At 41.3% G+C, this 24,888-nt stretch overlaps 1 protein-coding gene across 5 annotated transcripts in view; it reads right to left on the reverse strand.

The window, feature by feature from the left end:
* LOC121290130 (C-terminal-binding protein 2) overlaps window positions 1–24,888 on the reverse strand; it is a 321,857-nt gene that overhangs the window by 153,516 nt on the left and 143,453 nt on the right. The window lies entirely within an intron of this gene.

A 24,888-nucleotide genomic window follows, 5' to 3' on the forward strand; every position in this document is an offset into this window, starting at 1 on the left:
TATTAACTTCACTGGATAAGATTGCTTTCCTGATTTACAGTTGATATCAACTGAGTATTACTAACTATGCTGTACCAGTTTTGAATATTTAAAACTGTCACAGTGGAAGTCATTAAGATGTGAAGCTAGTAAATTTACTTATAAACCTTTCGTTGATCACAAAAGATAATCCAACATGGTGCAGCATCACAAATAACACACTTAAGTATTATCTAAAAGAACATGGAAATAATGTTTTGGAAATAAATAAAAAAACAAAAATTGTATGGTACTATACCATGATAGTACAAATTAAACCTAATAATTCACTGTTTATGAGATGAAGGAATAACACACATTTAAAAAACTATCAACTAAGATGCCAAAGTGTGTTTAATCAGTGCGGTATTTATTTTCAATGTTTTTACTTTGACTAAATGCTTTGGCTGCACAGTGAGCAAATATCAGGATCGATATATTGTAGAAAGAAACGACACATTGCTTTACTAAGAAACAGAATTGATCTGAGTGCCTCAAAAAAAATTAGAGTAATGAGAGAAGAGCATAATCCTTTTGACAATGGAAATGGTCATATATGGTCAAGAAAGCATCAAAATGTGGACAATTATGCAAGGTTTAAATTATCATTAATTGTTAATTTGAATAACATACTTACAGTGTTGTTGAATTAAAATGTCTCTTTCCACTTCAGCGAGACCGCCAGCTCAATAGCCAGAAACTAATGGAACAGTCAGTATTGCTGGCATTTGATCTAGAGTATTTGACTCTGTCTAGTTCTTTTTCCTGGAGTATTGCCACTGATGGAAATTTCTATGATTCTCTGTTGTTGAGATTAAACCCTGCTTATGTACAGTGGCCTAGAGTTTGACAGCTGCATGCCCAAATAGCATGCCCAAATAGTAGCAAATTCAAATGAATCAATGAATAGAACTGAGGAAAATGTAGATATTTCCTACAGGATGTAACAATAATGAAAACAGTGCCAGAACTGGCACAGACCAAGACAGACATGCTGACAAAAAGTATTGTTACTTTAAAAGGAAATACTAACGGAAGTTTGAACAATGGCCAGCAGTTAAGATGTTCTGTTGTAAGTAGTTAAGAATCCCAGAGGTCGCGAACACTCAAATCTGCTAACCACATAAATGACAGATTATATCTGTTCTCAGCCAGATCAATAGATGGGAGGATTCATACCTGGGAAAAAAAAGCTAATACTATGTCTGAGTTCTCCCACAGTGACTGTACTTTTGATTTGCGTATGTTTGGAGTTTCAAAGAGGCTGAAGTTCATTTGGGCACTTTTGCAGTTGAAAGGACAATTCATGAGGTGAACTGAGGTAACTAATGATTGAAGGGGAAATGGAAAAAACGTACATATTGAATGAGAATGACAATTGAGTATCTTATCTAAAACAAGTACAACAGCATAGCAACAAAGTGGCCATAGATCATTAACATGCCTGAACCACCTAGACTTAAGACCTTGCAGTTAAAAATAAACTTAAGGATCAGACAGTAGATTAGTGTGATTTATTTTCAATTTGTCAATACTTGTTAATGTTAAATTAAAAATGTCCAGCAGAGGCATCTACTATGTCTACTGCATCAGATCCTGCCAAGATAGATCTCAAATATGTGCTGGGAATTTTTGCTGTACTAATTAACTGACTGCATTTAACAGTTTGCCAAATGTACATGTTACAGTCTTCTGATATTTTGACTTACCGAGCCTCCAAAACAACCAAAAAGCAAATTCTGTGACCTTAAGGCCAATTGCTATCATAAAACAAATGCATTGATCAATTATTACACACTGAACTGCTGTGGATGGTTCTATAGCTATAAAAATGGACCAGATATGTTATATATACTATGATAGGAATACCATCAGTTACGAACTTGCCATATTGGTGCACAGATGGGCTGCAAAGTAGCCCAGCTCTACATTATACCAGCACAGAGAGGCAATCAGCAGAACAGCGTATAGAATGTAATCCATTAGCAGGAACTGAAGGAATGGCAGAAATAGGGCCTATGCATCTGAACAAGCTAATTCCCTGGAGCGATGTTACACACTTCATGGTTCTACCGGACCACCTTTTAAAAAAAAATTTGAATACAAGATAAATATTGGGCCAGACAAAATAAGGAAATCCTGCCACTTTAATCAAATCCTCTATCTGCACCAGTTCTGTCCCAGTCAGCTTTTTCATTAAGAATGTTTGTCTTTACAAATGTTTCTGCAGAGGCAAAGGCACAAAGCCATCCGCTGAGAAGCTAATGAATAATTGCATGCCATCGAAAATGATTCACTTTGCTACATGCTGGCAATATTTTGCCATTTACTGAGTGCATATCTGCTTTAACTAAACCTGCAATGCTCAGTAGCTACAGCAACAAATCAGTTTCTTTTAATGCTTGGTCCATATCTACTTTGACACCTTTTTTGCTTTTATCTTAGTATTAAACTAGGCCTCTAGTTTACTGGTGTAGTAGCATAGCCACCACATAACCTTGCTCACATGCAACAATGCTGTAAATGTGGCTATTTTAGTTAATGATTTCCCCATAGGCGTTGTAACATTTCATAGAGCACATTTTTGCCACAGAATCTGCATGCAAATGCCACTTATCATAATGTAAACTTAGATGGCTGTTTTTCACCTGGAAAACAGGCACAACACCTAATAATTTCCAGGTATAGGCATATAATAAAACATCACTTCTACAGTTTAAGAAAATACCTGTTTGAACCTTTTTTGCTTTAGAGGCATTAGTTTTCAAACTTTACTTAAATTGTCATATCGTCATGCTTGTAACAAGTTTGGTGAATTAGCTTAGGAGGACTGTTCCCATACACAATCCCCTCTGTTCTTGCATTTCTTAGCTCCATTCTAAATTACAGTCTAGAAACTTTGCAATTACTGTAACACAACGTTATTCAAAGTGTACTCAAATATTAATGTACCCCATGGGTTAAATTTTAACTAATGAATTTTTGGTTTACACTACTTGTTCGGGTTAGAAGTTATCCCCTACAATAGCTCAAAATGGATTAAATTTGAAGATCCCAGGTTCTAATTGACTCTAATTTTGTAGAAATAAAACGTGAACTAGATATGGGCAGGCACAAAGAGACAGAAGTTCAATTGTAGGGTACACTAGTGCAGTGGTTATGTTACTGGACTAGCAATCCAGAGACTCTGGACCAAAATCCAGCAAATGGGAGTTCAAATACTGCTGTGGCATGAGAGTCTGAATTCAGTTTAAATCTGAAAATAAAATGCGGATATCAGTAAAAGTGACCATAATAAAGCTGTGGGCTTATAATAAAAACCCAATTGGTTCACCAAGGTGCTTTGCGAAGGAGACATGCTGCTCTTACCTAGTCTGACCTGTACATGATTCTAGCCCTATTCCAACCCCAATGTTTTGTTAGGCCACTTCTCGGGGCAGTTACAAGCCACTCAACTGCACCAAAGAGAGGATGGCCCACTTTTTTAGGGCAATTAGAAATGGGAAATAACTACTAGCCTTGACAGCAACACATATCCTGAGAATGAATTTTTAAATTATTATAACTTTGAAATAATAACTGAGAAAAATAATGTAGAAGTAACATTCAGCCATATTAAATCTGAACAAGAGCTCCCAATTAGTGTTTGAATCCTCAAGGTTTTAAGGCAAAGGATGATTTTGATTATATTTTCTCTGCAAAATTCTTCCTTTTTCTCATGAATGGTAGCACATGTTGGAATAGAGTGTCAAGAGGAGCCCGCACAATCTCCCAATTCACATAGCTTGAACAACATACATTAGCAGGTAATTTCATAACAGAGGGACACTATAGCTGAACTTGATCTTATCCTGAAATTACATCCATAAATCCATTTTATTTCCTGTTGGGGTCACTGGATTACAATCATACGAACATAGGAACATATGAATTAGGAGCAGGAGTAGGCCATTCAGCCCCTCGAACCTGCTCCACCGATCCACAGTAAACATAGCTGAGCTGCTTGTGGCCTCAACTCCACTTTCCTTCCGCTCCCTGGTAACCTGGAGCTGGGGTTCCACTGCACTACACTGATCCCTGTGGCACTCCACTCGTTACATTTTGCCAACCTAAAAATGACCCATTTAAGCCTACTCTCTGTTCTGTGTTACCTAATTAATCCTCTATGTATGCTAGTATGTTACCACCCCCCTCCACCATGTAATCTTATCTTGTATAGTCACCTTTTATGTGACACCATGTCAAATGCCCTCTGGAAATTTACGTACATCGTAACCACAGGTTCACCTTTATCCATGTTACTTGTTATTTCCTCAAAGAGCTCTAATAAATTAGTTGACTCCCTTGTCAATCAAAAATCTATCTAACTCAGTTTTAAAAATATTCAATGACGCTGCCTCCACCACTCTCTGGGGAACAGAGCTCCCCTGACTCATGACCCTCAGAGAAAACATTTCTCCTCATCTCCTTTTTAAATGGAAGACCCCTTATTTTTTAAACTGTGCCCCCTAGTTTTAGTCTCTCCTTCAAGGGAAAGCATCCTCTCAGCATCCACCATGTCAAGTCCCCTCAGGATCTTATATGTTTCAACAAGATCACCTCTCATTCTTCTAAACTCTAATAGATACAGGTCCAAACTGTCCAACCTTTCCTCATAGGATAACCCCATCATTCCAGGAATCAACTGAGTGAACCTTCTCTGAACTGCTTCTAATGTAATTAATGTCATTTCTTAAATAAGGAGACCACAACTTTACACTGTACTCTAGATATGGTCCCATCAATGTCCCGTTCAACTGCAGCAAAACAACATCCCTACTTTTATATTCCATTCCCCTTGCAATAAATTACAACATTCCATTTACCTTCCTAATGACTTGCTGGAGCTGCAAACTAACTTCTTGTGATTCATGTACCAGGACACCCAGGTCCCTCTGTACCTTGGAGCTCTGCAATTTCTCTCTAATTAAATAATAGGCTGCTTTTTTATTCTTCCTGCCAAAGTGGATAAGTTCATATTTTTCCACTTGATACTCCATCTGCCAAATTTTTTGCCCACTCACTTAACCTATCCATATCCCTTTGCAGACTCATGTCCTCTTCACAACTTACTTTCCTACCTACCTTCATGTCATCAGCAAATTTAACAACCATACCATCTATATCAATGACTTGGATGACGGGACTGAACGTAAATAGCTGAAGCCCCACTGCACTGATCCCTGTGACACTCCACTCGTTACATCTGGCCAACCCAAAAATGACCCATTTAAGCCTACTCTCTGTTTCCTGTTAGCTGATCAATCCTCTATGTATGCTAATATGTTACACCACCCTACATCATGTAATCGTATCTTGTGTAGTCACCTTTTATGAAGCACCGTGTCAAATGCCTTTTGGAAATTTAAGTACACCGTATCCACAGATTCATTTTTATCCATGTTGTTTGTTACTTCCTCAAAGAGCTTTAATAAATTAGTCAAACATAATTTCCTTTTCACAAAACCATGTTGACTCTGCCTGATGGCATTGAGATTTTCTAAGTGCCCCGCCATAAGCTCCTTAATAATAAATTCCAGAATTTTCCCTCTGACAGATGTTAAGCTAACTGGTCTATAGTTTCATGTTTTCTGTCCCCCTCTTATCTTGAATAGAGGAGTTACATTTGCTATTTTCCAGTCTATACGACCTTTTCAGAATCTGGAAATTTTGGAAAAGTAAAACCAATGGAGCTACTATCTCAGCAGCCACTTCTCTGAAATCCATCAGGAACTGGGGACTTGTCAGCTTTTAGTTCTAATAGTTTTTTTCAGTACCCTGTCCTTGGTGATTGTAATTGTTTTAGTTTCTTCCCCCGCCCCCCTCCCCCCACCCCCACACCACCACTTTCATCTCTTGATGCACACTTATTTCTAGGACGTTATTTGTAACTTCTACAGTAAAGACAGATGCCAAATATCTACAGGTTCCACCTTGGTCTATATGCTTCAGTTCCACATTAGTTGAGGCATTTACTCACTGAGCTCTGCAGGCGCACTTCCTTCTAGTCCATGTTCAGTTAAGTTTTCCTGTTGAAAGTTCCCAATGACATTTATGCCCAACTCCGTCACAAAAACCTGGATTCTGCAGGCTCTGCTGCAATCAGGTAAATGTCAAAAGGAAATTCATTGGCCCTCTAGAAGAAAATCCACAAGCCCATAACTTCAAAAGGATAGCTACAGCAGAGTCATGGAGGAAATAAGTGAACATATCCAGATGGAAACTCTGGTTTATAGGATTAAACAGAATATCTAATTGCTCATCAGCAAAGTAAAAAATACATCAGATTGCAACCTAACCAGTTAACTGGACTTGGACTCTTGAGTTTGTTAACCTTCAAAATGCTTGCCCAACATTTATTGTGCTCCATCAATAGGTTCTTGTTTATTTAATAAGGTGAGGTTAGCACAGGTCCAACATGCACAGCACACTTCTGTCCAAATAAGCATTTTTATATTTTTGTTGACTATAACCTCTGAACTAAAATCTTCCCTTTTTACTTTTGTAGCATGCTTGCATCAATTGTAAGGTCAATTGGGAAAAAAATGGATTCCCACCAAGGATTTGTTCTTGATCTGTTCTTCACAATCAGGAAAAGCTGGAGCCCAGCCCCACCTTGCACTGTGCTGTCAGGGTTATGATTGACAAGCATGTGGTATTCATCGGTGGTGTATTATTCTTCAGGTAACTAGATATCAATAAAAAGGAGAAAAAATTTGCATTTATATAGTGCCTTTCACATCCTTGGAATATCTTAAATGCTTCTAGGTCAATGAATTACTTTAGAATAGCACTTAATATCATTATGTGAACAAGTGCAGCAGTCAACCTGGGCACAGCAAGATTCCATTAACATCAATGAGATAAATAGCTAATCTATTGTTTTAGTACTTCTGAAGAAACTGAAATAACTTCATGCTCTTTTTTGAACAGTGTAATCTTTTACGTTCACCCGAACAGCCTCCAGGTCTCCCTCTCAGCAACTTTGATAATGCTGACATTGCGCAACATGTGTGCATTAAATTATTTGGAATCTACATTCAAAGTAATTTCAAATGGGATTAACAAGTACATGAAATGCTTAAGAGAACAAATGGAGGACTTCACATCTTCTCAAGCATCACAATGTATCTCAAACTGATCAATTCACTGTGTTTAATAATTAGTAATTGTTGAATAAGCAGCAGATGTTTGGAATGCTGGACTTACCAACAGCATGTAATCAAAAGCCCAACCAATCAGCACTCTCTTCTCATGCCCAGTCTACCTCAGATTACCCTGGAAAAATAAGGTGTTTCAAAAACTTGAGCAACAGGTGAAGCTAGCCATAGCAACGCGAGTAGTATTCTTCACCAACAGAATGCTGCTGTCAAGCCGAAAAGACATTCTGTCTATCACACAAATGAGTAATGTAGTAGATGAATTTCAGTGCCAGTGTGATGCCAGATATGTCAGCCGTATGTCCCAACAACTGGCGGGTCATATCAAGCAGCACATACCTTGGGCTGTTCACAACAGGTAAAGTACTGACTATACACAACCAGCCTGTGTTTGCAAAACTCAAAAGTGTCCAACATTAGATGTCAATCCACGATTGGACAACACCTGCTAAACAATCCTGAATGTGTTAAGAATTACACCGACAACCAATTTAAGATTATCAGTCATGCTCGCAGGGGTGGCTCACTTACGCATGCTGGAAGCCACATATATTCATGCACAGGGCCTCGTCCTTTGTAGATAGAAGGAGCGTGTCCACACATTGTGCCTTTTTCAACTAAACAAAAGCTTGACGGACAACCATTCCCTGGTTCATTCTCCATGGCAATACCTTGACCAGAGTCGGCCTGGCCTAGTTTGAATTTGAACAATAGCTTGGCAGTTAACTGTTCCCTGCTGCATTCTCCATGGCAATGCCTCTGCCAGAGTCCAGTTATTAACCAATCAGCACTCTCTTCTCATGCAGTATAAATTGTTGTTTCCTTTCCTGTTGGACATCTTGTGATCTGTCCTGATCAGTGCAAATGAAAAGCTTAGACAGCACGTCTCTTTATCCAGCAATACTTAAGTTCTGTACTACCAAACAATACTTATCAACATTGCGATCATATTCCAATGTGAGGATGTGTAAGCACTGGCCATCATTTGAGTATGCACAGCCAGGGCATGTCTAAAGCAATCCATCATTTGCAACACTCCATGTTCTGAGTTCCGAGAATGATGCCTGCATCAAGTGTGCAGCGAAGTCATTGTATCTCCTGCTGCTGTTGCCCCGATGTGAAATGTGAGGTGGATGCAAAGAGTCCTCAAGGGGAGTTAAACAGGCTGTGAGAGTGGCAAGGAACACTGTAGAGTCAGTTTGAGGGTTAAAAGAGTGAACCTCTCCACTATGGTCTGAATAGAAAACCAGAGGCTTCCCTACATGTTAGGAGAACGATGAAGTGTGCATGTCCAATTGTTCCTGGCTGTCTCTGTTCAAATATAGTTGGCAACGGGTAAGTTAGCCTCGACTGCATGAGAGATTGCGTGTAGGATTAAAGAGATGTGTGTGCAGTTGACTGCAGCCTTTGTGAGACCTTACATGGAGAATTGTTAGGCCTGCTCATCTCTTTATCAAGGGTAGGAATAGACCTTGCATAAAGTGATTGCAACCAAAGTGTACTGAACATCATTAAAGGACCGAGATATTGTCCCATGAGGTGAGAATGAGTAGAATGAGCCTGTCTGCTGGACCATGCAGAGAACTGAGAGGCTCTGTATGTGTTGCATCAAGAGCTCTCACAGGGCTCTGCAGGATCAATGCAGGAATGATGTTTAACCTGGCTGGGGTGTCCAAAATGACAGATCACAGTTTCACAGCAACGCTAAGGGCATCCAGGACTGAGATTTGTAGGACTCTCCAGTTAGAGGCTCGTGATGGTTGGTCCTCAACACCCCATAGTGCAGTCAAGGCAGTGACATTGAACGGACTCCAAAGTTACCTCAATACTTTTTGGAACGAGGTTTGCTATTGCCTTTGGGGTCGAGTTAAACTAAATTGGCAGGGGATGGGATCCTGAAAAGTGGTTCAGAGGGAGGAGAAGATGAGAAGAGCTAAAACACTAGTAAGTGAGTCTGGAAGGCAGAGGAAACATAGGCTACATAGGAAAGGAGTGAGTTTAGCAAGGCTAAAAGGAATATATTTTAATGCAAGGAGCCTGAGGAATAAGACAGACGAGCTGAGGGCACAGAAAGGCACGTGGGAGTATGATATCATAGCTATGACTGAAATTTGGCCAAAAGGGCAGGATTGGCAGATCAACGTTCCTGGTTATAGGGTATTCAGGTGAGATAGAGGCAGATAGAAGGGCGGGGGAGATCGCAATATTGATCAAGGAATCAATTATAGCAGTGAGGAGGGATGATATCTTGGAAGGATCATCAAATGAGGCTATATGGGTAAAGTAAATGTCACAAAAAAAGGCAAACACACTGCTGGGTATGTACTATAGGCTCCCAAAGAGTCAGGGAGAGATAGAGGATCAAATATGTAATCAAATTTCAGAGAAGTGTCAGAATAATAAGGCAGTAATAGCAGGGGATTTTAACTCCCAAATATTAACTGGAATAGTTTTAGTGTGCAAGGTATGGAGGGAGCAAAATTCTTAAGTTTCATCCAGGAGAACATTTTTAGCCAGTACGTAGAAAGCCCAGCAAGTTCTGGACTTAATATTCGGAAATGAGCCTGGGCAGGTGGAAGGCGTATCAGTAGGGGAGCATTTTGGAGATAATGACCATAACTCAGTTAGATTTAGGATAGTTATGGAAAAGGATAAGGTTGGACTGGGAATAAAAGTTCTAAAACAAAAACAGAATTACCTGGAAAAACTCAGCAGGTCTGGCAGCATCGGCGGAGAAGAAAAGAGTTGACGTTTCGAGTCCTCATGACCCTTCGACAGAACTTGAGTTCGAGTCCAAGAAAGAGTTGAAATATAAGCTGGTTTAAGGTGTGTGTGTGGGGGGCGGAGAGATAGAGAGAGAGAGAGAGAGAGAGGTGGTGGGGGTGGGGTGGGGGTGTGGTTGTAGGGACAAACAAGCAGTGATAGAAGCAGATCATCAAAAGATGTCAACGACAATAGTACAATAGAACACATAGGTGTTAAAGTTAAAGTTGGTGATATTATCTAAACGAATGTGCTAATTAAGAATGGATGGTAGGGCACTCAAGGTATAGCTCTAGTGGGGTTTTTTTTTTTTAGTTTTTTTTTTAAATAATGGAAATAGGTGGGAAAAGGAAAATCTTTATAATTTATTGGAAAAAAAAAGGAAGGGGGAAACAGAAAGGGGGTGGGGATGGGGGATGGAGCTCACGACCTAAAGTTGTTGAATTCAATATTCAGTCCAGAAGGCTGTAAAGTCCCTAGTCGGAAGATGAAGTGTTGTTCCTCCAGTTTGCGTTGGGCTTCACTGGAACAATGCAGCAAGCCAAGGACAGACATGTGGGCAAGAGAGCAGGGTGGAGTGTTAAAATGGCAAGCGACAGGGAGGTTTGGGTCATTCTTGCGGACAGACCGCAGGTGTTCTGCAAAGCGGTCGCCCAGTTTACGTTTGGTCTCTCCAATGTAGAGGAGACCACATTGGAAGCAACGAATGCAGTAGACTAAGTTGGGGGAAATGCAAGTGAAATGCTGCTTCACTTGAAAGGAGTGTTTGGGTCCTTGGACGGTGAGGAGAGAGGAAGTGAAGGGGCAGGTGTTGCATCTTTTGCGTGGGCATGGGGTGGTGCCATAGGAGGGGGTTGAGGAGTAGGGGGTGATGGAGGAGTGGACCAGGGTGTCCCGGAGGGAGCGATCCCTACGGAATGCCGATAAGGGGGGTGAAGGGAAGATGTGTTTGGTGGTGGCATCATGCTGGAGTTGGCGGAAATGGCGGAGGATGATCCTTTGAATGCGGAGGCTGGTGGGGTGATAAGTGAGGACAAGGGGGACCCTATCATGTTTCTGGGAGGGAGGAGAAGGCGTGAGGGCGGATGCGCGGGAGATGGGCCGGACACGGTTGAGGGCCCTGTCAACGACCGTGGGTGTAAAACCTTGGTTAAGGAAGAAGGAGGACATGTCAGAGGAACTGTTTTTGAATAAAAGTTCTAAACTGGAGAAAGGCTAATTGTACTATGATGAGAAATGGTTTTGCCCAAGTGGACTGGGAGTGACTACATGCAGATAAAACTGTGTCAGAGCAGTGGGAGTCATTCAAGGAGGAAATAGTGAGAATACAGGGCAAATATGTCCCCGTAAAGACAAGGGGGGTGGGAAACCAAGTCTGTAGAACCCTGGCTGTTAACAGACATAAAGGTTAGGATTAAGAGAAAAAGAAAAGCTTATGGCAGATACTGAGGGCTCAATACAGAGAGTCCCTAGAGGAGTATAAAAGTGCAGGGGGGAACTTAAAAATGGAATTAGGAAAGCTAAGAGGGTGTATTGAAAGCATTGGTGAGTAGAATAAAGGAAAACTCAAAGGGGTTTTTTTAAATATATAAAGACCAAGAGAGTAACTAGGGAATGAGTAGGGCCAATTAGGAACCTTAGAGATAATCTGCGCGTGGACTCAGAAGACGTGAGTACGGTCCTCAATGAATACTTTGCTTCGGTCTTCACAATGGAAAAGGACGACGCATGTATAGACATCAGGGAGGACCACCATGAAATATAGAGGAAATTAACAGAGAGAGAGGAGGTAATAGCGGGTTTAGCGGCCTTAAAAGTGGATAAATCCGCAGGCTCTATGAGATGTATCCCATGCTGTTGAGGGAGGCAAGGGAAGTGCAATCAGAGGCCCTGGCAGTAATTTTCAAATCCTCTCTGGCCACAGGTGCGGTGCCAGAGGACTGGAGGACTGCTAACGTTGTCCCATTATTTAAAAAGGGAGGAAGGGACAGACCAGGAAATTACAGACCAGTCAGTCTAACCTCGGTAGTGGGGATGTTACAAGAAAGAATTCTGAGGGACAGAATATATCTGCACTTGGAAAGACAGGGATTAATCAGGGATAGTTAGCATGGATTTGTTAAGGGAAGGTCGTGTTTGACAAATTTGATCGAAATTTTGAGGTAACAAGGAATGTTGATGAGGGTAATGCATTTGATGTGGCCTACATGGACATTAGCAAGGCTTTTGATAAGGTCTCTTATGGCAGGCTGGTCAAGAAATTAAAAGCCCATGAGATCCAAGGCAAAGTGGCACATTGGATCCAAAATTGGCTGAGAGGCAGGAAGCAGAGGATGATGGTAGAGGGATATTTTGTGACTGGAAGTCTGTTTCCATTGGAGTTCTTCAAGGCTCAGTGCTGCGGCCCTTGCTGCTTGTGGTGTACATAAATGATTTGGGCTTAAATGTAGAGGATATGATCAAGAAGTTTGCGGATGACATGAAAATTGATAGGGTGGTAAATAGTGAGGAGGATAGCTGTAAACTGCAGGAGGGTATCAATGGCAGAGCAGTGGCAAATGGATTCAACCCAGAAAAGTGTGAGCTAATGCACTTGGCGAGGCTAACAAGGCAAGGGATTACACTATGAATGGTAGGACCCTGGAAAGCACTGAAGATCAGAGGGACCTTAGTGTGCATATCCACAGATCTCTAAAGGTAGCAGGGCAGATAGATAAGGTGGTTAAGAAGGCATATGGGATACCTGCCTTTATTATCCGAAGCCGAGAGTACAAGAGCAGGGAGGTTATCCTGGGACTGTATAAAACGCTGGTTAGGTCACAACTGGAGTACTGCATGCAGTTCTAGTCACCACATTATAGGAAGGGTGTGATTGCATTGGAGAGGGTGCAGAGGGGGTTTACCAGGATGCTGCCTGGGCTGAAGGGTCTGAGCTATGAGGAAAGATTGGATAGGCTGGGGTTGTTTTCCTTGGAGCCACGAAGGTTGAGAGGGGACCCGATTGAAGTGTATAAGATTATGAGGGGCATAGATTGGGTAGATAGGAAGGCATTTTTTCCATTAGCAAAGGGGTAATAACCAAGGGGCATAGATTTAAGTTAAGAGGTAGACATCTAAGAGGGGAGTTGAAGAGAAATGTTTTCACCCAGAGGGTCTGGGAGTCTGGAACGCACTGCCTGAAAGGGTGGCTGAGTCAGAAGCTCTCGTAACATTTAAGAAGTATTTAGATATTCGCTTGCGTTGCCCTAGCCTCCAGGGCTATGGGCCAATCACTGGAAAATGGGATTAGTGTCTTCAGATCTTTGTTGACCGGCGCGGACATGATTGGTTGAATGGCCTCATTCTGTGCTATAAATGTCTATGAGTTAAAATAAGGAGCTGCAGCCTGCCAACTAGTAGAGGATTGAAAACGAAATATTAAACGATAAGTATCGGCAGTTTACTCTGCCTGGAATCTGTTAGCTATTAGATTGTCACATGCCTGCCTGCCGCAGTGTACCCTTGCAGTGACCTCCATGACTTCCTGGCCCTCGGCATCACCATCCCCATCATCAGAGTAGACATCTCAGGCCTCCATGTCTCCCTCAGCCAAGACATTCCCCCTGTGTTGCGCAAAATTGTGCAGGGCGCAGCAGCCAACAATGATCCCAGGAGCAGTCTGTGGTGAATATTGGAAAGCCCCGCCTGAGTGGTCCAAACATCTGAACCTCATCTTTAGGAGGCCTATAGTCTGCTCAATAGTGGCCCTTGTGGAGGCATGTGCGGCTTGTAGCTCTCCTCGGTGGCACTTTGGAGATGGCAAACTGGGCGTCATCAGCCAAGTCTTCTGGGGGTATCCCTTGTCCCCAAGGAGCCAGCCCATAGTCACCAAGGTCCTTGAAAAATTTGTGACACCTGGGAGTGGTTCAGAACATAAGCATCATGAGTGTTCTCTGGGAACCATGCACAAACATGCAGGATTTTGTATTGTGTAATCACATATCAGCTGCATGTTCAAAGAGTAGAAACTGTTCCTGTTGAAGGAAGTGACTGGCTGATGCCAGGAAGCTCTCAACGCCAAATGCGTGCAGTCAATAGCCCCTTGTACTTGTAGGAATCCTGCGATTGCTGCAAACCCAATGCTTTAGCTGCCTGGTCCCAGGGTCCAAGTGGAATTTGACAAATTGATGCTTTGTCCTGAAGAGGGCAGCTGTCATCTCCCAGATGATTCGTCATTGACTGGGAGATGCTGCACAGATCCCCACTGGAGCCCTGGAAAAAGCCACTGGCAAAGAAGTTTAGGGTGATGGTGACCTTTAAAGTCATCGGCATGGGATTGCCTCCAAGTCCTTGCAGATGCAGGTCTTCATGGAGTAGTTGACAGATATGAGCAACCACATTCCAGGGCATCTTAAGATGTCTCCGGCTTTTGTTCATCTGTAGGTAGAAGCTCTCTGTCGTATTGGCCCCTGGTCACTAGCACCCTGACCTTCTCGAGGCTCCACTGCCTTTTCTGTTCTGGTTATTGCTCCTCCTGGCCCTGGGCTAACCTGCGTTGGTTCCTCATCATCTGGACGATAGCCATTAGAAAGATAGGGTTGTTTGGAGACTGCATCATCTAGGCCTCAGAGGATCTGTAAGTGATTTACAGTGACCCATCTGGTCAGCATGTTCTTTGTAGATTAGCCTCCATCTATGAGCATCTAAACCAATGTTAAGCCCTGTACCTGGCTTTCACCTAGACATGGCATCCCCACTCCACCCCACCCCTTCCAGATGAATGATATCCTGGAGGACCACAGAGGAATGTTCTTCCCATTCATAAACAATTACGCATGAGACATTACGCACTGACCGGGGTAATGACAGCTATGTTCGAGAACCCTCCCTCAGACACTATTCAGTTTGCCTAGATTACACGTGAGACTCTATAGTGAGACCATTGCCTTGGCATCATAGAAAAACATACCACATAAACCCTTGTCAGCCATGACCATTTACCTGGGAAGATGGAGGTTTGGAGTTAGGAGTTTGCTGCCGTCCACCACCCATGCCCCCTGGAGGCATCCACCTCCCTCCCTCCCTCCCTGCCTCTGACAGCAGCAAGTGCCAATTAGCACACAATGTACAGCAGCTTCTGATCCTGATGGCTTCTCACTGGATTGCGATCCATTACTCACGGAGCAATGCTGGACTATTGGGTGTTGGAACCTTGAGGGCAGATCTCAGCTGAGCCTGGAGTGGACTAATAATTAATAGGATGCCCCTTTCCTCAGCCCAAGAAAGTGAGACATTAACTCCTCCCACCCAAAAAGAGACCCCTCCCATATCAAATGCCTAAGAGATTTTACGAACTGCGCTTCAACCTTGAGAGCTTCTGCATGGCGTATGTAAGGTTTGCCAGCTCATCAAGCACTTCGCTAGCCACACCCTTTAGATCCATCTCTCTATGATATTCACTGCCCAGAGAGGCCATCTAGCACCCTACAGCAGGACCAAGGCATGTGTGACATACTTATCCTCCTAACACGCCCCAGACAGTCTGGCGCTCTTCCCCAGACAGCCTTTTGCCCTTTCGTGCTGACCCTGCCTCCCCTGTCCAACCTCTGTTCCACCCTTCCCTGCTGATCCTGCCTCCTCCACCCAGCTTCCACTCCACCTTTCCCGCTGATCCTGACCCCACTGCCCAGCCTTTGCGCAGTTTGGCCTACTGGCATTCGATCTCAAGCGAGAGGCTGATATTTCTGATTGATCCCCAAGATGGCCAAAGCAGGCATAGCATGCAAGACTGTTGCGCCTTGTCAAGTTTTCTGTGTCTTGGTGTCGCAATTATAAACAGCGCTGCTACTATTTTTCAAATCCAGGCAACATCACTCTAATTTCTACCTCTTTGTCCAATTTGCTTTTTAATCAATAGAAAATTCACCAGTAGTTCTGGAGCTGGAAGTTGGTAAGCGGCATTGAGTGCATATGTGCACTGCTCTGCTATCCTCCCCACTTCACTCTATGATTAGTGTAGCAGAAGCATAACAGGAACATCCTCACTTGCACCACTGCACAAAAGTTGGTGTTACTGTTGCAGAAATGCATTATGATAGCTTTAAGGTTGGAGATTCTTTAAGAGGCCTTTCAGATAGGTCAAGTTGTACCAAACGCATTTCACCTGGTCCGCACTGACCGAATGGAAGCTGGAAATGTTTACATCACTGACTATATATAGCAGGGAAATATTTAAGGGAGCCCTGCAATTAAGACTGCAGGGCATTCAGGAAAACCATTCGTCCACATTTCCTGATCTCAAAACAGCCCCCAGCATGGAATGTACCTCCAAACTAAAATCGCATACTATGTTTGCACAGAGTAAAACTTGGGACTATACTGCATTTATTTTTAAACTATTCATACAAATGCAAAAAAACATCAGGATGTTACAAGAGAAGCTTAGTGGGAAGGTAAACATTTATATATGTTGAAGAAAGATGTGGAATATTAAGTACTAAATGCAACTGAAATGGATTAGAAAAATATCTACACAGATGAGTAAATCCTGCTCTGATCAGACTAGTTAAGCAGCATTAGGTGAAATGAGTTCACCCTAAATCTGATCAACACACCAAAAGGAAACAGAACAATTTTACCAGCAGGTTAAGAGGAAAAAGAAGTCTCATAAGCTCCTTAAACTGTTGCCATAACTCAGCTCATCACATAGTGGCCCCAGTTCCTGAGAATGACATATTATTCCACTGGGCATTGAATTTCATTACCGTGTTGCAGCACAGAAACATCTTTCGCATCACATAATTACTTACAAAACTGTGTTATTATACACAGGCTGCTTCTGCTTTTAACAGCTGCTTTATAGATTCAGTCTTAATCATGATTAAACACTTATTAATGGAACCTAGGTTAAGCAGCCACCTGTCTAATGCAGGCAATTGTTGTTAGAACAGAAAATGAAGCTCTAAGGATTTTACAATATACAGTTTTCTATATTCTACCAAATACAGTATCTCATGATATGCAATATCCGACAAGACAAAGTATTCTACAGTATCCTACTATATCCAATTATATATTGTATATGTATATATATGGTGTTCTCTATACTACATAGCATTCTGCAGTATATATCTTACAATATACAAAATCCTTCATCTTACTATATATAGTATATACAATACATAAACTGATAGGTTCTGCCTAGGTGTTTTGCACAACACCACACATGAGAACACGAGAAAAGAAAAAGCCAATGGACCCATCAAGCATGATGCTTCCACCAACTACATAAATCCAAATGAAACATAAATTGACAGAGATTCTTTGGTCTTGACTGTGTAGACTGTCAAATTGTCGTCTCCCTCTATCTTTCAAATAGACAATTTACCCATACACAAACTCTATTTTGAACATACATCCTTAAATCTTGTCCCATAAATGATATTGGACTCAGAATCCCTTAAAGTAGATAAGTTAAAGGTAACAAAACTTGAAAAGTGTCACAGCATTGTAATGTGCAATGCTATTATATTTCATTTTGCCCTTTATTTGCCCTTAGGAAACGGGCAATGCTGGCAAAGTCATTACTAGTTGCCCTAATAAGGTGTTGGTGGGCTTTCTTTTTAGATCACTGAAATCCTTGTGATGAGGCACTTAAAAGAGAACTGCCTCAAAATGGAGTCAGTATTCAGACTGGGGGGTTAGGAGAAGGTAGGGATAATGGTAATTAAGTCATTGAAGCTTAGACAAACAAAACATACCTTTCCAATGATAGGAGACAAACTATCACAACCCAAAGCAGCTTGGGAGTAAACAAGTGACCTGGAATGTCCAAGTGCCAGTGCTTCACTGATTTCGAGAAAATCAGGGATTCCAGAGCTTTGCGAGGTGATTGACATCTGAAGGGCTGAACTCTTCAAACTCGCGTCATTCAGATTGGTCAACAGAACTGAGGAAGTTTCACTGGACTTTAAGGCTATATAAGATCGAGTCTCCAGTTTTCAGTCCTCAGTTAAGTTTGTTTAGTTATTCTTCTATTAGTCATTGTAATAAGCATTGTGAGAGTATTTTCGCTTCTACTATGTATGAAGGTGTCTCTGCAAGATAAGAAAGGCCATCTTCAACAGAGAGAAATATTATAGAAATTAAGAACGTGTGGTTACGCTAGTTGGATAGAGACAGGTATAAGTGTATCAGGTAATATCCAAATTTCCGTGAAAACAAAGGAAATGTAAGTCGGCTACCCAGACACAGTCATTAGCACAGTTGGTGAATTTCGTCAGGACCAGAGGATCCTGGAGGAGCGGACAGGACCTCTACAGGCAGGGACTAATCGTGCTGACATCCCAGAAGGCTAACACCACCCTCTTAGTGGAAGGTGAGGCAACCAGTTCATCCAGTCAGCTCAAAGGGACAAGGTTCTGCAAGATTTTGAAACATGGTTAACTACAAACGTACAGGCCCTGAAATTGGACAGCACCGATAAACAGGTGGAAGGATCACAATGCTGCACTCTAGGCTTTGAAAAAGGAAGCACAGATGAGGAGAGGCATCATTAATTCACAGGGGGCCAGGAGGCTCTCCAGGCAAACCTTGTGAAAACAATGGCGGTCAATGCCAAGATGCCAGGCCCCAATGATCGGTTCAATCACATTTCCTGTGGCAGTATGGTCATGGTTACTATCATAATCGCTGGCAATGCCATCCTCACCCTGCTGCTCTGAGGTTGTAGTTGCAGTAGCAGCAAGTGGAGATTTCAGTGAGGACTTGATGAAGCAGAGACATCTGACACATTTTTCCTCACTGAGGTTCCCAGGAGGAGAATTGCTCCCTGAACACCCTGGGCAAAAATGGCTTCCTGCTAAGTGTCTTCTTCCCCCTCCTCCCTCTGCCAGCATTTTTCCAACACTGTACCTCCGCTCATTCTCCTTATCAAACTGTAGTCCAAGGGAACTCATCCCATGCAACCATGTCTGGGAGCAAGTGGTTTGTGAAGAATCCTTGAAGTTAGGACAAAGTCATATGGCACATGACACACCACCCCTTGCAGGCTTCAACAACTTTGAACAACTCTGAAACCACCAAACCTGAAAGTTGTTGATCCTTTTAAATAGCACTGGTTGGGTCTGTTCCTGTTGCTGAATGCACACTCAGCTGCACGAGATTAAGTGAGAGTGTTAGCGGGGCACTGAACTCCAAACTGGTTGCACTGATGTCAAATCAGCCTTGCATGCTAACCAATGCCATGATCTGCCTACTCTGTATACTTTCAGCGCACACATGCTCTCACCAAAGTGGCGTCCAGTGCAGCTTGCACATGAAATGCACAAGCGCCTTGAAGTCCAAAACAAAAACAAAAATAAAAATACCTGGAAAAACTCAGCAGGTCTGACAGCATCTGCAGAGAGGAATACAGTTAATGTTTCGAGTCCGTATGACTCTTCAGCAGAACTAAGGAAAAATAGAAGAGAGGTGAAATATAAGCTGATTTAAGAGGGTGTGGGACAGATAGAGCTGGATAGAGGGCCAGTGATAGGTGGAGATTGCCAAAAGATGTCAGAGACAAAAGGACAAAGAGGTGTTGATGCTGGTGATATTAGCTAAAAAATGTGCTAATGGGGACATTAAGGGTAGAAAGCAGGAGGTAAAATGGCACTCAAAACGCCAAAAAAGCCAGATGCTACAGAGCTGAGTTTCACGACGATGGATTTCAATCAATTCATAGAGTGGGCACAATATAAACTTTCAGGTTTCTAAGGAGTGAAATCGAAAATGAACCCCTCCGATTTAGTTCAATCTCAGGTATTGACCTCAACTGTAAATCTATAATCAGCAGGTAATTAATGCTGAATTACTGTGACATAATGGAACTGACCTTGTAAAGTCTTTTAGTTCATCAATTAACCAAGTCTACCAATTATTTACATACCTAGGGCAGAATTTTCCCCCTGTCAGGGGAGGAGTTGAAGAGTGGGCACGCGGAGGCGCCGCCATTTTAAGTGGGCGGGCCAATTAAGGCCCACCCAGTGTGACGCCCGCACGGAAGCGCTATGCGCTCCCTGCGCAGGCAGGGGGGAATCCCTAAACCAAGAGTTCGCTCTTTAGCGCATGCGCACTAAAGAGTGCACTCATCTCCCTGAGGCAAAGTGCTGCCTCAGGGAGATCGGCTCTACTGTAAAAAAAAATTAAAAATAGAAAAAAAAATTCCCTGATATGTCCCTTCATGCGACACTGTCACATGAGTTAGGACATGGCCATAACGTTTAAAAACACTTCAATTAAATTTTTTAAAACCCACATGAAAACTCATCCCACCCATGGATGAGGTTTGATGCCTTTTCTAAAGCCCGCCGACCTTAAGGTTGGACGGGCAGATCCATTAATTACTTAAATGACTCTGTCAATGGCCTCAATTGGCCTTTGACAGGTCTGCGGGCGCGCAGCTGATTTTGCTGAGCCTCCGCCTTCCTGAAAATTTAAATGGAGCGCAGTGACATCAGGAGTTCCACCCGACGTCATCCTGCATCATTTTACGCATCGGCGAATGGGCCCCGCTCCCCGCTGGGAAAATCTTGGCCCTTGTGTTTTAGCGCTGTTAAGATTTTAAAGCTAATAAGTAATTACTAGTTAATCTTGCTTCTTCTTTAACTGGCACAAAAGGGTTAATTAATTCACTCAGTAGTTGTGAAACTCCCATCAGGATCTGCAAAAGAGTAAATGCTAACATCCAAGCAGATTGATGTTAAACAGTTCAGAGAGCCAATTAACTCCAGGGCATTGGCTGCGTGGTAGACCCCAGACAGTTCTTTGACAAGTTGTTAATATGAAAGAGTTAAGGATATATCTGGTGCCCTAATAAATTATTCTTGTCAAGAGTTTTGCACACTCCCATGATGATCTTAGGTAGTTAATTCTAAAATTTTTGAACAGCAGTGATAAATGTTCAAGACAATTTAGTACATGCCTTTCAGGTGATAACATTTCCATGATATTTTCACAGATACTATTCACTAAAACATCCCTAACCTATCATACAAAACTCTATATAATGTAGGGTAGATTTTCTAAATATCCCCTCCCGGTACAAATCTTCGCAAGTTCTGAACATAATGCCAAACACCTCATCAGTGGGAGGGGGCTTGAGATTGGCCCCCCCTAATTCTATTTGTTTCTTAAACTTTATTGATTTTATGGTCAATAATCTCAACGTGATTGCCTACATTTAGCTCATCTAGCTGACCTATATCATTACTTATAGCGATGTCTAGCAATAAACACTGCCTGTGTAGCTCAACTAACATAACGCTTAGGGAAGGAAAGTTTTACAAATCTGAGGAACTCCATTCCCTTTTTTTCATTCACTCACTCTCCATCTCAATTTATAAATAAATAATTAAAATCTCCTTGAACAATAACTTGGTTATCCCTACTCATTTCTCTTCCTTTCCTTCCCACAATTTTGAGGTCTGTAATACACCCCAACTAATGCAGCAAGCATTTTTTAAAATCTCTGAGCTCGAACAAAGTTGGCTCTGTACTCCTTCCTTGTTGACATTAATGATTCTCCCTTGTATTAATATTGCCATTCCATCCCCTTTTTTATCTTGCCTCTCCCCCTTATATAAACTATAAGCCAATATGTCCTGGGTGTACCTCATCAGAGCTCTTAAATAAAAGCAAACTACTGCGGATGCTGGAGATCTGAAATAAAAAGAGAAATTGCTGGAAAAACTCAGCAAGTCTGGCAGCATCTGTACAGGGAGAAACAGAGTTAATGAAACGTTAACTCTGTTTTTCTCTTCACTGATGCTGTCAGAACTGCTGAGGTTTTCCAACACTGTTTTTTATCTCATTTGTGTTCTCTGATTCAGATTGGAATTCCTCCAGCCAGGCGAGTGTATAACATTCAGTGGAGAGGGGAGATTTGCCAGGCCTACATCCAAGCTCATCAGATCACATGGGCACAGTGAGTATTGGAAAACTGAGTCCGCTAGAATGCACAGCTATAGAGGAACAACCAATTACATTCACAAGCATGCATTTCAACTCAACTAATCTTGCAATGTGCGCTGTACCTGGATAATGCACCGCAAGTGAACACAGACCCCCGAAAATCTCCCTTAAATGCTTGCGAGTGTATCGCTAGAAGCATTCGCACTCTAATTTTTCATTTAAATTAACCCAGGTTAAATTTCAAATCAGACTTGCTACTGGACTGTAGTCATTTAACATGGGGTGTTGAATCCAAGAAATGGAAGATTACCTGCTTCTGGAGTGCACAAACTTCTGTCCTTGGGACTGGACATGAGTCAAATGCAACATTAGTGCTTCTGTAAAGCAGAAGCCATTTAGCAACACTACAAGGATTACAATATAAATGCACTCTATCTTAAACATGTTGCTAAGTCATTCTCTTTGACCAGCCTCTCATACAACTGATATGGTGAGTTTCCATTATCCAAGTATTTTGAAATGGAAATGGAATAAATGTACTCAATTGGATTTGTGACATCCTTTCGACCCAACTGTTCATTACTGTGACTTCTTAACAGTGCCTTCAGGATGAAGTCCAGGTGATTTTTACATAAAATAATGTCTCTGGAATTTGACACAATACAAGATTTTTTACATTGAACACCCACCTATTGTTGAAATTCAACTTTAAATACAACAGATAAAATAAGGTATACCTTATATATTAAAAAGTCAATGCTCTAATCTTTTGGGGTTGTCATACAGAATTTCAGAAAAAGCTATAGTATTGTCACAAATAGAAGTCAATAATAACATGTCATTACTCAATGGTACAGCTGAATCGTTGGGACTTTTGCTTCAGATGGTTAAAGTTTAATTAATTCAAGCTTCATATAATCCAAAATTCAACACTGAAATTTGCTTTAGAGCTCAGTTTCAACTTTCTGACGTGCTACAAATCTAATTTTTTTATTGCTCATCTCTATGCATTACTGTACTTCTTTAAGGTGTTAGCTTGAAACATGTTCCTTTTTTTAAACTGTGATACACCTATTAAGTTGCAGACACAACTATATATTCAATACCAAAAATGCACACATTTGAAAATATGCTAGAAAGTGTACAGGTGCTGTAATCAATAGTCACTTCAGCTACTTCAAGCAAAATCTGTTTCTGGACAACAAAAAGCAACATAAAAAGAAATGCAGATGCTCAAAAATCTGAACCAAAACATAGAAAATGCTGGAAACACTCAGCAACTCAGGCAACTTCGATGGGGAGAACAGGTACGTTAACTTTTTTTTTAATGTATTCGTTCATGGGATGTTGGCATCAATGGAAAGGCCAGCATTTATTGCCTGCCTTAACTGCCTATGAGAAGGTGGTAGCGAGCTGCCTTCTTGAACCACTGCAATCCATGTGGTGTTGGCACATCCACACTGCTGTAGGGAGGGAGCATTTCAGATGCAGACTAATTCCAGCATTTTGTCTTCATAAATATTTCTTGGCATATTTTCTAGTACCTTTATCAACACATTACTACAAACAAAAATAACATTGAAATACACAAGTAAGTCACCATGCAATTAGAAACACACTGGAAGGCATTGGGACGTCTAATTTTTTTAAAGTTATTAATCATGACATGCTATAATCTGCCAAAATATGAATTATGCAGTACACTATACTGTTGTATTTCTTTATAATGTATACGTGTTTCCAATACATCATGACCAATTTGTATATCCTCACTATGTCACTTTCAATGATTCCATAAATGTGAGTTTTTTAAATATGTTTTTAAATTTGTTAAAATAATGCACTATTGGCACTATTCTTAAATGTAGAGTGTACCGCCCTGTCCACAAGTAAGAAGTGGTCAATTGGCACTAAGCTCCATGATATTAAGGTTCAGCTGCATGACAATGCTGGTTACTAGAAAGTTAATGCGACTAAGGCCGGAATTTTCCAGCATTTCATGCCAGCAGGATCTTCTGGTTCCTCCGGCGTGAACGGAGATTTCAATGGTTCGCCAGCCCTGTCGCAGGGAAATCTGCCACGGTGGGGCTGGAAAATTCCGGCCTAAGTCTTTATGTCCAATATGAGGTTGACAACCAGAGTCATTTTTTTATATATATATTTTGAATTTTAGAGGAAATAATAAAGCACAATCCATTTGAGCCTCAAGCATTATACATCCACCTTCACGAATGTAAGATTTCAACAGACATTTTCAAATATAGTTTGCATCTAAAATATTACGATAGGTTAGACATTTTAAAATACATAATTAACATATTCAAAAAATCTGCACAATATTTAATTTACACATCCTAAACTCATTCACAATATTTTTGTACATTCAAACCTCACAATTACTAGATTTTCACTTTTCCAAGAGTTCATTAAACTAATAATAAATCAGACTGTAAAATAATCAGATCTTTTTGATCATAAATGCAGCAAGTCCTGCTACCCATTTTTCCTCCAAAATGCAGATCAATCTAAATTAAAATTGGCATGTACTGCATAATCTGCAATATTTCATAGTGATAGCTACCATGGAAAAATCTTTCAAACAGCAGTACCTTCCCACATTCCCTGAAGTCAGCTTCATTAGTTAACTTCCCTCCCATGTTCTGCAGCATCTCCATTTAAACAGTGGAAAACTAAAAATATTGACAACCTCATAATAACCATTAACATCTATTCTAAAGGGACAGCCATCAAATTTAAAAGCTGTGGCTTCTTATGCCATTTTGTTGAAAACAGAAGATCTAGATATCTACCACTAACTATGAGTGGAGGAAAATTTTTTTTAATGCAAGCTTCAGGTGTTTTTGATCAGATGCACATCTCCTATTAAATCCATATTTTATTTTGAAAGCTAACATGGTGTCAGGTGTATGTGTGGTACACAATAACTGTGAGCTCCTCTCATTTCATAAAAAGGGAT

This window comes from Carcharodon carcharias, chromosome 17 (genome assembly GCF_017639515.1).
Source record: "Carcharodon carcharias isolate sCarCar2 chromosome 17, sCarCar2.pri, whole genome shotgun sequence".
Classification (NCBI taxonomy): Eukaryota; Metazoa; Chordata; class Chondrichthyes; order Lamniformes; family Lamnidae; genus Carcharodon; species Carcharodon carcharias.